Below are 13,204 nucleotides of genomic sequence, written 5' to 3' on the forward strand. Positions count from 1 at the left end.
CAAATACTGAAGAATTATTACAAAGCCAGGATATCTGTCTGGCCTGTGAGAGCCTCCAGACTAAATGGGTTGTGTTAATTCAGTGACCTGTGTTGGTTATGTGGGAGGGAAGGGAAGTAAGGAGAAATGACAGGAGAATGGGATCTATAGGGACCGTGGTCCTCAAGTGTTCTCTTTAGCTTGCAAATAGTAGTCATTTATTTTTACAATTAAAAACTCATTCGTTTTGGGATCCCTGGGTGGCGCAGCGGTTTGGCGCCTGCCTTTGGCCCAGGGCGCGATCCTGGAGACCCGGGATCGAATCCCACGTCGGGCTCCCGGTGCATGGAGCCTGCTTCTCCCTCTGCCTGTGTCTCTGCCTCTCTCTCTCTCTCTGTGACTATCATAAATAAATAAAAATTTTAAAAAAAAATTAAAAAAAAAACTCATTCGTTTTATATAAAATGATCCATATTCTGGAAGATATATATTTTTAATTTAAAAAGAAAGACCAGGGATCCCTGGGTGGCGCAGCGGTTTGGCGCCTGCCTTTGGCCCAGGGCGCGATCCTGGAGATCCGGGATCGAATCCCACATCAGGCTCCCGGTGCATGGAGCCTGCTTCTCCCTCTGCCTGTGTCTCTGCCTCTCTCTCTCTCACTGTGTGCCTATCATGAATAAAAATAAAAATAAAAAAATAAAAAAATAAAAAAAAAAGATTTAAAAAGAAAGACCAGGTTGCCCGGGTGAGGCAATCAGTTGAACATCCAGCTCAGGTTATGATCTCAGGGTTGTGATATGGAGCCCCCAAAACAGGCTCCATGCTCAGCCTGGAGTCTGCTTGAGATTCTCTCTCCCTCTTCCTCTGTCCCTCCTGCTGGTGCTCTCCTACTCTCTTTCTCTCTCTCTCTCTCAAATAAATAAAAAAATCTTAAAAAAAAAAAAAAAAGAAAAATCACTACAGAAAACCCTATTAGCATCTTGGGCTATGTATTTTAAGATTTCTTTTTTTATGTGTATTTATTTTCTTTAAAAGTGATTTCATACTGTACATATTGTTTATTGATTTGTTTTTGTTACCTAACACTCTACCTTGAATATATTTCCCTACAATGTACTCTATTACATCATTTTGATGATTTGCATAAAGTATTTTACCATATGGCAATTACACAACTTTTTTAACTATCCCATTTGTTTATTTTTCTCTCATATTTCATTTTTCAGGCATAAATGTTTTTTTTAATTTTTATTTATTTATGATAGTCACACACACACACAGAGAGAGAGAGAGAGAGAGAGAGGCAGAGGGAGAAGCAGGCTCCATGCACCGGGAGCCCGACGTGGGATTCGATCCCGGGGCTCCAGGATCGCGCCCTGGGCCAAAGGCAGGCGCTAAACCGCTGCACCACCCAGGGATCCCAGGCATAAATGTTTTTGAGACAAGTATTTTTATAGATAAACCTTGGGCAAGTGCATAATCATTTCTTAGGATAAATTGCTAAACGTGTAAATCCTAGATAAAAGATCATATATATTTTTCAATTTTAAGAACATATTATGGAAACTTTAGAAAATTTGCATTAATTTACATTCAATTCAGCAGTGTTCATGAGGGATCTATTTTTCTACTCCTTAACTATTAATGGATATTATCATTCTTTGTGATCTTGACCAACATGAAAACTAGTTAGTATTGAGCTGAATTTTCTTTTTTAAGAAACTATTTTCCATTAACCTTATTTCCATTTTCTGGCTAAAAGTCAGGAAGAAGAGCTTAAAATCTCAGTGGCTATTCCTACCTACTCAGTGGCCTGAGCAGTGAGACTTGCAGACCCATCTTCCATGATAGGCTGAGCACTCTAATCTTCAGTAGGGAACTACTGGATAGGCACAAAGGGAACCTGCACAGGTTCAGGCTAGTCTGAGATGTCAGGTTGAGTTGGTAAATTTAGGGAACTGGAGCAGCCCAGTCACCCAGAAATTCCTTCTTGGTCACAGTCTTTTCAGCAGCACCCTGTTCTTCCTTTTTACTCTCTCAGGACATCTGTGAGTAGAGGTTATACGTGATCTGGATGGATGTTCAAGGGAGATGGTGCCACACACATGCAGAGCTCCCTGGGACAGTATTTACCATATCAGATCCGCAGAATGAGTTCCCTTGTTGTTGCATGGGATGGCAATGTCCACATAGTGCAGAACAAAGTCAGTGTTACAGAGAACAATGGTAGGCAGATTAACACAACACACCTCTGTGAGAGGCTACCAGTGAGCCCCAAGATCAATAACTACAAGTTACAGCTCCCAAAAGGCTGCCTGGATCTGGTTGGTGAAGGTTCTGGGAGTGGAGTGGCCAGCAATAGGAGTGACTCCACTGGCATAGCAAACTTCAGTACATCTCACCAGCCAGTATTCCTGGAGGATACAGCACTGATATCAGCTGCATTTTCAATGGGACAAGCCTCCAGAAGAATCATCCAGGTACTCTTTAGGTTATGATATAGATGCTATCTCTTTTCCTTTGTAGATGTGCTGTTCCATTTGGAAGTCAAGTCTGGTGCCATCTAAGTGGAGTCCTGCTGCAAGAGACTTGAGAACACCCTCCTCCTTCATTTGTGGGACATCAAAGGCTCCAGACAATGTGAAAATTTCCCTTTAATTTATTATAGGAACCCAGAATATCATATGGACCCCTCTCTGGGTAGCAAAGAAAGGTAATGAGCTATATTCTAATTCACATTTCCATTATTATCAACTTAACTTTTTTTTTCATGTGCATTGTCTGATTCTATTTCTTCATTTGAGAATTACCACCTCTAACATTTTCTTATTTTTCTTTGGAGTCTTTTACTTATAGGTTGCAAATATCCCTTAACCAGTTTAAAAAGTAATCGCTCAAGCATGTTGCAAATAAACTTGCTCAGTTGGGGACTTTTTTTTTTTTTTTTTATGATAGTCACACACACACACAGAGATGCAGAGACATAGGCAGAGGGAGAAGCAGGCTCCATGCACTGGGAGCCCGACGTGGGATTCCATCCCCGGTCTCCAGGATCGCGCCCTGGGCCAAAGGCAGGCGCCAAACCGCTGCACCACCCAGGGATCCCAGTTGGGGACTTTCTTTTTAAACTTGCTTAAGGATATTTGACAAACAGCTTTTTATTTATGTTTTTTAATAATTTGGGGCCAAAATGAACTATTGAAATAGATTTTCAGGAAACCTAATCTGCCAGTGGTAGGCAGGCTTGTTTAGACAAGGAAAGCTCAGTTAGGACATTAATTCATAATCAAAAAATGAAATAAGGGTCTGAAGTCAGAAGCCAGAGATAGAGACAAAGCACAATGAATAAATGTCAGATGCCTTTTTAAGGGAAAAAAATTATAAGGATTAGTTAAATATAGGATCTAAAGAGATGCAAATCACAAATGATTAAAGTTTGAGACTAAGAAAAATGTACCAGTGCTAGAAATATAGACAACACATGCTATACCTTTGAGTCTCAAAGTTTGTTTGTTTGATTTCAAGTAAATTGAGTTTAAGATAACAACAATCTAGGGGCATCTGGGTAGCCCAGTGATTGAGCATCTGCCTTCATCTCAGGTCATGATCCTGGAGTCCTGGGATGGAGTCTTGCATCAGGTTCCCCGCAGGGAGCCTGCTTCTCCCTCTGCCTGTGTCTCTGTCTCCCTGTGGCTCTCATGAATAAGTGAATAAAATCTTTTTATAAAGAGAGAGAGAGAGAGATAGCAATAATCTACAAAATAAACACTAAGAGTTCTTAGAATTTTTTCTACTATATCTTTGATTAGCATTTTGAAATAACCACTCACGTTTTGTTCTGTTTCGTTAATTAACCAATATCAGTGCTGTCAGCTAGTAGTCACTAGGAAAAGACGATTTTCTCAGCCTTCCAACTTCCTACTATGATTGTTTTAATCCTCCTGTCTCATGTTGATCTGGGTCATAGGTGATTGGTTATAATTATCTGCTGTGTAGTAAGACCCCAGTATCCAATCTGCTTCTGTCCCTGCCCGTGTTTCCAGTCACCCAGTACTATATCTAAACTAAAGCTTAGTATATGTGGGATCATGGGCAATGGCTGATTAGGGGCCTGGAAGGAGAAAGATCTGGAGGGAAGTTTAAGGAGGTCTGGGGTAGAGACATATTGTTAGACATATGAGAATGGGCACGAACTGTGGAGAACAAAAAGCACTGATACCTTACTGTCTCTGGATATAGGAATATGATACCCTGTTTATGAAAGTTTGTCATAGGAATCCCATAGAGGGATTTCTCTAATAAGACTTTATCCACAATTCCAAGAATACAAAGATCTCTGAAATTCAAGTTATTTTTAATTTTGCAAACTCATTTGGCAATAGAAATGTACTTGAACTTTGAACTGACATAAAGACATTTATAATTTTAATCATGTGCTTTTAATTGAGATAAAATCAATATATAACATATTATTTTCAGATGCACAATGTAATTATTTAATATTTGTATATACTGTAAAATGATCACCACCATAAATGTAGTTAACATCATCACCATACATCATTACAATTTTTTTCCTTGTAATGAGAACATTTGAAATCTACTGTCTCAGCAACTTCTCAATATACAATAGATTTATTATTAACTCCAGTCACCATACTGCACATTATATCCAATAACATATTTATTTTATAGTTGGAAGTTTGTATCTTTTGGCCCCCTTCATCCATTCATCCATTTTACCTCCTCTACTCTCTACCTCTGGCACCCAGCAAACAGTTTTCTGTATCTATGAGTATAGGTTCTTGTTGTGTGTGTGTTTTTAGTTTCCATATATAAATGAGATTTTTATGTTATATGTCTTTCTCTGTCTGACTTATGTCATGTAGCATAATTCCCTCAAGGTCCACCCATGCTTTGCAAGTGGCAAGATTTCATTCTTTTTTATAAGTGAATTTTTGTCCATATGGATGAAAAGTATGTGTGTGTGTGTGTCACATTTTCTTTATGCATTCATCCATCAGTGGACATATAGGTTGCTTCTATGTGTTGGCTATTATAAATAGTGCTGCAATGACTATGGGAGTGCATGTATCTTTTTGAGTTACTGTTTTCATTTCTTTTGGATAAATATCCAGAAGTGGTATTGCTGGACCATATGGTTGTTCTATTTTTAAGTTTTTGAGGAACTTCCATACTGTTTTGTATTATGACTGCACCAATTTGCATTCCCAGCAACAGTGCACAGAAAGAAATTGAGGAAGACACAAAGAAACAGAAAAACATTCCATGAAGGACAAATATTGTCAAAATGTCTATGCTACACAAAGCAATCTACACATGCAATGCAATACCTATTGAAAGACCACCAGCATTTTTCACAGAGCTGAAACAAACAATTCTAAAATTTGTGTGGAATCAGAAAAGACCCCCGAATAGACAAAGTGGTATTGAAAAAGAAAACCAAAACTGGAGACATCACAATTCCGGACTTCAGGCTGTATAACAAATCTGCAATCATCACAACAGTATGGTACTTACACAAAAACAGAACATAGATCAATGGAACACAATAGAGAACCCAGAAATGGGCCCTCGACTCCATGATAAACTAATCTTCAGCAAAGCAAGAAAGAATATCCAATGGAAAAGAAGACAGTCTCTTCAACAGATGGTGTTATGAAAACTGGATAGCCACATGCTGAAGAATGAAATTGGACCATTTTCTTACACCAGACACAAAAATAAATTCAAAATGTATGAAAGACCTAACTGTGAGGCAGGAATCCATCAAAATCCTAGGGGAGAACATAGGCAGCAATCTCTTTGACCTCAGCAACAGCAGCTTCATGCTAGAGACATCTCCAAAGGCAAGGAAACAAAAACAAAAATGAACTATTAGGACTTCATCAGGATAAAAACTTTTGCACAGCAAAGGAAACAATCAACAAAACTAGCATGCAGCCTATAAAATGGGACAAGATTATTTATAAATGACATATCAAAATGACATATCATTTTGCCTTAGCCTGCTAAAGGCAAAATGACATATCTATAAAGAACCTATCAAACTCAACACCCAAAAAACGTTCCTCCAAAGAAGATATACAAATGGCTAACAGACACATGAAAAATTGCTCAACATTACTCAGCATCAGGAAAATACAAATAAAAACTACAATGAGATAACACCTCATACTGATCAGAATGTCTAAAATTAACAACTCAGGAAACAACGGAAGTTGGCAAGGATGCAGAGAAAGGGGAACCTTCTTACATTGTTGGTGGGAATGCAAACTGGTACAGCCACTCTGGAAGACAGTATAGAGGTTCCTCAGAAAGTTAAAAATAGAACTACCCTATGACTCAGCAATTGAACTGCTAGGCATTAATCCAAAGGATACAAAAATAGTGATTCAAAAGAGTACATGCACCCTGACATTTATAGCAACAATGTCCACAATAGCCCAAATATGGAAAGAGCCCGATGTCCATCAACAGACAAGTGGATGAAGAGGTGATGATAGATAGATGATAATAGATAGATAGATAGATAGATAGATAGATAGATAGATAGATAGATAGATAGATAGATGATAGATAGATAGATAGATAGATAGATAGATAGATAGGATGGAATATATATAATGGAATGTTATGGAATGGAATATATAATGGAATATTACTCAGCCATCAAAAAGAATGAAATCTTGCCATTTGCAATGATGTGGATGGAACGAGAGGGTATTATGCTAAACAAAATAAGTCAGTCAAAGACAGAAACCATATGATTTCACTCATACATGGAATTCAAGAAACAGAATGGATGAACATAGAGGAAAAGAAGGAAAAGTAAAATATGATAAGAACAGAGAGGGAAGCAAACCATAAGAGATTCTTAATTACAGGAAGAAAACTGAGGGTTGCTAGAGGGGAGATAGGTGGGGAGTTGAGGTAATTGGGTAATGGACATTAAGGAGGGCACTTGATGTAATGAGGAGTGAGTGTTATATGCAACTGATGAATCACTAAATTCTACCCCTGAAACTAATAATACACTATATGTTAACTAAATTGAATTTAAGTACAAAATTTTAAAAAAAGAGAGAAAACAACACACACAAAAAAAAGATAGTGGTAATGGAAAATCATCCCATTAAGTAGAGATTCAGATAATGACCTGGTCATCTATGTAGATGTACATCCATTTATGTAGACAGAAAGATGGCCCAAGCTTAGTGTATGTATGGAATAATGGTCACTGATAAATGGCTTGACTGATCAGGGGTCTGGAAAGAGAAATAAAATGAAAGATCAATTTCAAAGAGCTCTGGTTAGAGGCATGTAGATGGACATATTAAAATGGTCACACACTGAAGAGATCTTCATATCACACTATAATGGGCACCAGAAATTGCACAACATGGAAGAGTCAATAAGCATCCTGAAAAACAAAACTGAATTGGCTTATTAACATAAGCCAGCCTCCAATCATGAACCATCCCCATGTTGACAAAATAGATACATAAAACAAGTATCCATGATACAAAGATAAAGGTTATGCATGGACTGCTACTTGCCAAAGCCATAGAATGTCCAGCCTGTCAGCAACAGAGTCTGTAGCTAAGCCTTTTATATGATACCAAGTAGCTACTTGGTGGGTCAGCTGAATACATTGGACCCCTTCCACCTTGAAGAGATAATAAAGATAATAATTCATTTTTATAAGAATAAATACAAATTATGGTTATGGGGTTATGTTTCCTATGGATGGAACCCTAGTCAGCACCACTGTCCCAGAGTCTATACAACATGATCTCTAATATTGGGTCAAATCAAAGGACCCATTTGTTAAAACAAGGGGTGTGTAGCTGATCCATACATAGAACGTGGCCCACTAGTCATATTATATATCATGTCATTTGGAAGATGCTGGCCAGATAGAGCAATGAAATAGCCTGCTAAAGGCAAAGTGCTAGTTTACAGGAGATACTTTATAATGATACCACTTTCTCCAGGACACAGTGTCCCTTTAATTCAAAGACGTTTGTGTGATGCTGTGTCCCCAGTAATGAGAATATGTAGATCCAGGAACCAAAATGTAGAAGCAGGATTAATCCACTTATTATCACTCTCAGTGACTCACTTTGCAAATCTGTGCTTCTCATCCCTGTCATTCTGGGTGTTCTCTCAAAAAGGGAACCTTTCCACCAAGACACACAGCAAGAGTCTGGGTGAACTCCATAAGCTAAAGATTGCTACCTAGAAGCTACTTGCTTCTCTTGCAAGTGACCGGAATGCAAGTCGTAGCATATTGGTAAGGGAATTGACACTTTTCACCAGTAGAAGTAATATGAAGGGGACAGGGAACGATATTTTTAATACTCAGATAATCATTTGGGTACCAAGTTTTGGTGGTTAGTAAAGAATTCAGTAACCTTTTACTGAGAAGGGCTTAGTGACATAGGGCTCAGAAACCTTGGTGAGGGTGGTCTGGGCAATACCACTGGAATGAAGGATTTATTCTCTCAGCTCCTAGGAGGTTTGCCAGAAAAAGACCTCCAAATGTCAGCCCTTTTGGGTCACAAGAAGACAGCAGCACCTAAAATGATCCTTTTTTTCAGCAGCAGACTCTATCCAGTGATTGATTGATGTAGGAGATCCAAAGACTCATCCTCCTCACTCCAGTTTGAGACAACCCTAAAGAACTGTACCAAGTCAAGAACTTCCCATGTGGTTGCCTGAAGCCCTTATTGGAACTGAATTGATATTCCCCTCCACCCAATCCCACCTACTTCAACTCTCTTCACCAGGCTTTGGTCCCAAGAGCATATCCAAATAATATCCTTCCCTGAACCTCTGTCTCAAAGTCTGATTCTTATAGAAACTACCCCGAGGCAACATATTTATTTAAGGAGCACTACCCCAGACATTGCTGAAAATGTTATGTACTATATGATATAAATATCACATTTCTTTTTTAAAATATGAAAAATTTTGAATTCTAAAACACAGTTCGCTGAAAAGTTTTCACGTAAGGGATTGCAGATCTGTGTTTACCAAATATAATAGCTCTAATAAGAAATAGAGACTTATGAGTCTTTTATGTTTGCCTGTGACCCACACTTCTACCATTTGAGTCTTCTTTCTTTTTGAAAGAAAATCAGTTTTCCTCTATTAATGCTTGACTCAAGAATCTTTCATAGGCCTTGCTCTTCAAGAAGGTTCACATTTCCTTCTCATAATATCAAACTATTGATTCTTAGAAGATTTAATCTTTTAATTTTATTACATTATATCTTTTCCAGTACAAATCTGTAAGTATTTTCCAAGGAATACCCTTTCTTACATTTTCTAGATTAAAAATAAAAATTAGCAAATTATCCTCCACTAACTGTTCGGGATTATTATATACAGTTTTCTCTTTGACATGTTATAGAAATTGCTTAGTAAGAGTGAAAAATAATTGCTAGAATGATCCCAATCAATACATAGAATTAGGGGCATCTGAGTGGCTCAGTGGTTGAGCATCTGCCTTTGGCTCAGGTCATGATCCTGAGGTCCTGGGATCAAGTCTGACATCAGGCTCCTCACAGGAAGCCTGCTTCTGTCTCTGCCTCTCTCTCTGCATCTCTCATGAATAAATAAATAAATAAATTATTTTAAAAAATACTTAGAATTATACATTTTATCCATATTTCTCATAAAGATTGCTTCCATGTAAGCGTGACAGTTTTTGAAGTGTTCTCTGGCATTATGGCTCCATCAAGTGGTAAAATTGACATGAAACTCTCAGTTTCATTTCCATACTTGATTTTCTATGAAGGCTCTATTTATAACTAAATATCTCTGTTTTAAAGCACACACAGACATTTTTAATTTGGAAATTATAATATTTTTATTAACAGAAATGGATTATTTAAAAATTTTTGAAACTAAATTATAGAAACTAAAGAATCACATTTTCCTACTATTTACAGTTTGATTCTTTGAGTATCTTTAAATTATTATTTGCCACTGGAAAAGGATATTGTTTGCCTCACATCCTCACTGACTTTTGGCCAGTGACAGTTCCTTACCACATGGGTCTCTCCATATGACTCTCACAGCATCTTGTTTCTCTCTTTGAGCAATGGGTTCAAGAGAGGAGAAAGAGTAAGGAAAAAGAGCAAAAAGGAAGTCAGTCTTTTTGTGACTTAATCTCGGAAGTGAAATCCTATCACCTTTTTTTTTTTTTTCTCATTGGAAATGAGTTGCTAGGTCCAGCCCACATTCAAGGGGAGAGAGTTACACTACAGCCTGAACACCAGGAGGCAGGGATCACTGGTGACGATCTTAGAGGCTGCTTACCACAAGTGGTTTCCTGAAATAAATGTACAACCAACCTCACACTGTATAAAAGTTTGAATATATTATCATTTGCTTACAGAAATTACTAATTTTGTTTTTAATAATAGGGTTTACTAGGATTCAGATATCACATATTTACTCATTAACTGTTACAGAGGCACCTGGATGGTTCAGTGGATTGAATGCCCAACTCTGGATTTTAACTCAGGTCATCAGGTGCGATCAAGCCCTGTGCCAGGCTCCATGTTGAATGTGGACCCTTCTTATGATTCTTTCTCCCTCTCCTTCTGCCCCTCCCCACCCACATGCATGCAAGCACACACTCCCACCCTCTCTCTCTAAAAAAACAAACAAAACAAAACAAAAAAACCTGTTAAAATTCTATAGGGTATATACTATTGTTATTCCCAACTACCATATAAGAAAACTGAGACATAGAAAAATTAAGTAATTTGGCAGGATTTGAAACTAAGCCATCTGTCTTCAAAGGAGAATATAAAGTTTAACACAATTTTTACTTGCTATGAACAGAATTTTTAAGTGAAAGATGAGAAACACCATTGAAAATAGAAATAAAACAGAATTTTAGGAATAATTCTCAGGTTTCTATTATTCCAGTTGATATCTTTTTGTAATATAAATATCATGATCAATTGCTGCTTTGCCTACAAAAGCCCTAATTTAAACTGATATCCTGATATGATTGTTAATAATGATTCTTCACCCTCAAAAATGTCCAAATTTGGGTGATGAATAGTAACCCCTAATATGAGGCTATTAAAATGTCCCACAACATTTGAAGAATATTTCACATTTCATTATTAGACAAAAAAATTTAGTCTTTCCACCATACCTCCAAGTGATTCTGACATGGTCCTAATAATAGGCTGATAATCACTGATAATCACTGTTCAAGATGGTGAAAACTGTAAGAACATTGATGGCAAAATAGTATCATGGTATAGTTTGTCTCAAATAGTGAGCAACACAAGTTATTTAGCTAGTTCCCACATACACGTAGAGTCAAAAACTCAAATACTTTGAAAAAATCAATTATAACAATACCAAGCTGTTTTGAACTTACCTGTCACTTTGTTCCTTACAGATGTAATGTAATATGTGGATTAATTTTAAGATGTAATAAGATGTGATTAATTTTATCCGTAAAAATATCCCGACTAGATAAGATTATACTCCAAGATTTAAAAAAAAAAAAAGCTGCCTGTTTGTTAAACTAAATTAGGCAGGTGAATGCTTATATCAGCAATAAAACATTCTGATTTTAGAATTGATAAGTAATAAATAGATTTAAAATTGTTGAAACATACACTGTAAAGTAAATGTGTAGAAAAGAACTAAGAACATGTAAATTTCCAGGTAATGCTGTTAATAGGAAGAAAGGTGGTGCTTTGGTCTTTAGCCAGAAGAGGGCATTACATGACTACCATATGATGGTGTGTTAGTATACATTTTTAAAAATCTAGAAAGACTAGATCTGTGAAAAAAAGTGATGAATCATAGCATCCAAACACTATAACTAAAATCATTTAATGAAGATAATTTTCTAAACACTATAACTAAAATAATTTAATGAAGATAATTTTCTAAATGATACTGCTTAAAGTATTCAGCTTTCTTTCTGAGAATTTAATAGACCTTATATAATATGGTCTTTAATTAAACATAGTCAAGGGTTTGTTTAAGATGGAGGAGGACAATTCAATGTTAAAACCTAAAGGATGCTAAGAGGCCCCTACTCTAAGTCCTTCATTCTACCAATGATACAACTGAATTTCAGAGATGTTATGTGGCATGCCTGAGAACTCCCAGGGCTGGCACTGTCATCTGAGACTGAGCTTTCCTCTGACTACCTTTCTCAGACTGTCCCTTCATAGTCTTCAGCTCACCCTCACATCAAAAAATCAAGGCATTACCCTGGACATTGACATAGAGGCTTACTGATTCAAACCAGAACCTGGGGCAGCTCTAGAAGTACCAATTCACTCCTAAATACTGAAGTTAATACAGTTTGGATATAAACATCTCTATTATACTTAAGAAACCTTTCTAATAAAACACAATTTCCCCTTTTCAAAATGTAGTCAAAATGTTCCCCCAATGAAAGGAGGACTGCACAAGAGAAGAGAGCAAAACCCCATACTAGTCTTCTACTGGCCCAAATAATGTAGTCTCTGGTCATAGAATGATAGCATTACAGAACTAGAAAATTAGAAATCAGATTATCTCTCTTATTTATAAATATTTTATACATAAAGAATCTAAGACCCTTGGAGTTTAAAGGATTAGCTCAAGAACACAAACCTGGCAAGTGCCAGAGTAATAGATGCCTTAAGGTCTGTGGGAGGAAGAATTCTATGATGACCTTCTCCCCTTGTATTGCTCACATGATTAAATCACCTTAGAAAGCAAAAGAAGTTTTGCAGTGCAATTAATGTTTCAAATCAGTTGACGTTAAAAATAGACGGGATCCCTGGGTGGCGCAGCGGTTTGGCGCCTGCCTTTGGCCCAGGGCGCGATCCTGGAGACCCGGGATCGAGTCCCACGTCGGGCTCCCGGTGCATGGAGCCTGCTTCTCCCTCTGCCTATGTCTCTGCCTCTCTCTCTCTCTGTGTGACTATCATAAATAAATAAAAATTAAAAAAAAAAAAAATTTTAAAAAAAATAGAGATTATCGAGGGGCTCCTGGGTGTCTAAGTTGGTTGAGCATCTGACTCTTGATTTCAGCTCAGGGTGATCCCAGGGTCATGAGCTGGAGCCCCATGTAGGCTCCACCCTCAGTGGGGAGTCTGCATCTCTCCATCTCCCTCTGCCCCTTCCTCCACTCACACTCTCTCTTTCTCTCTCTCTTAAATAA

At 37.5% G+C, this 13,204-nt stretch overlaps 1 protein-coding gene across 9 annotated transcripts in view; it reads left to right on the top strand.

Moving 5' to 3' along the window:
* Window positions 1-13,204, top strand: part of LOC112671692 (peptidyl-prolyl cis-trans isomerase NIMA-interacting 4-like) — a 151,225-nt gene that overhangs the window by 67,212 nt on the left and 70,809 nt on the right. For 4 of the 9 annotated variants that reach the window (XM_049105106.1, XM_049105105.1, XM_049105110.1 and 1 more), the window contains one exon: window positions 2,506-2,692. The exons of the other annotated variants lie outside the window; for them this stretch is intronic. The gene's annotated coding sequence lies outside the window, so the exon portion shown is untranslated. The remainder of the gene's footprint in view (window positions 1-2,505; window positions 2,693-13,204) is intronic. 9 annotated transcript variants of the gene reach the window in all.

Source organism: Canis lupus, chromosome 32 (assembly GCF_003254725.2).
Source record: "Canis lupus dingo isolate Sandy chromosome 32, ASM325472v2, whole genome shotgun sequence".
Taxonomy (NCBI): Eukaryota; Metazoa; Chordata; class Mammalia; order Carnivora; family Canidae; genus Canis; species Canis lupus.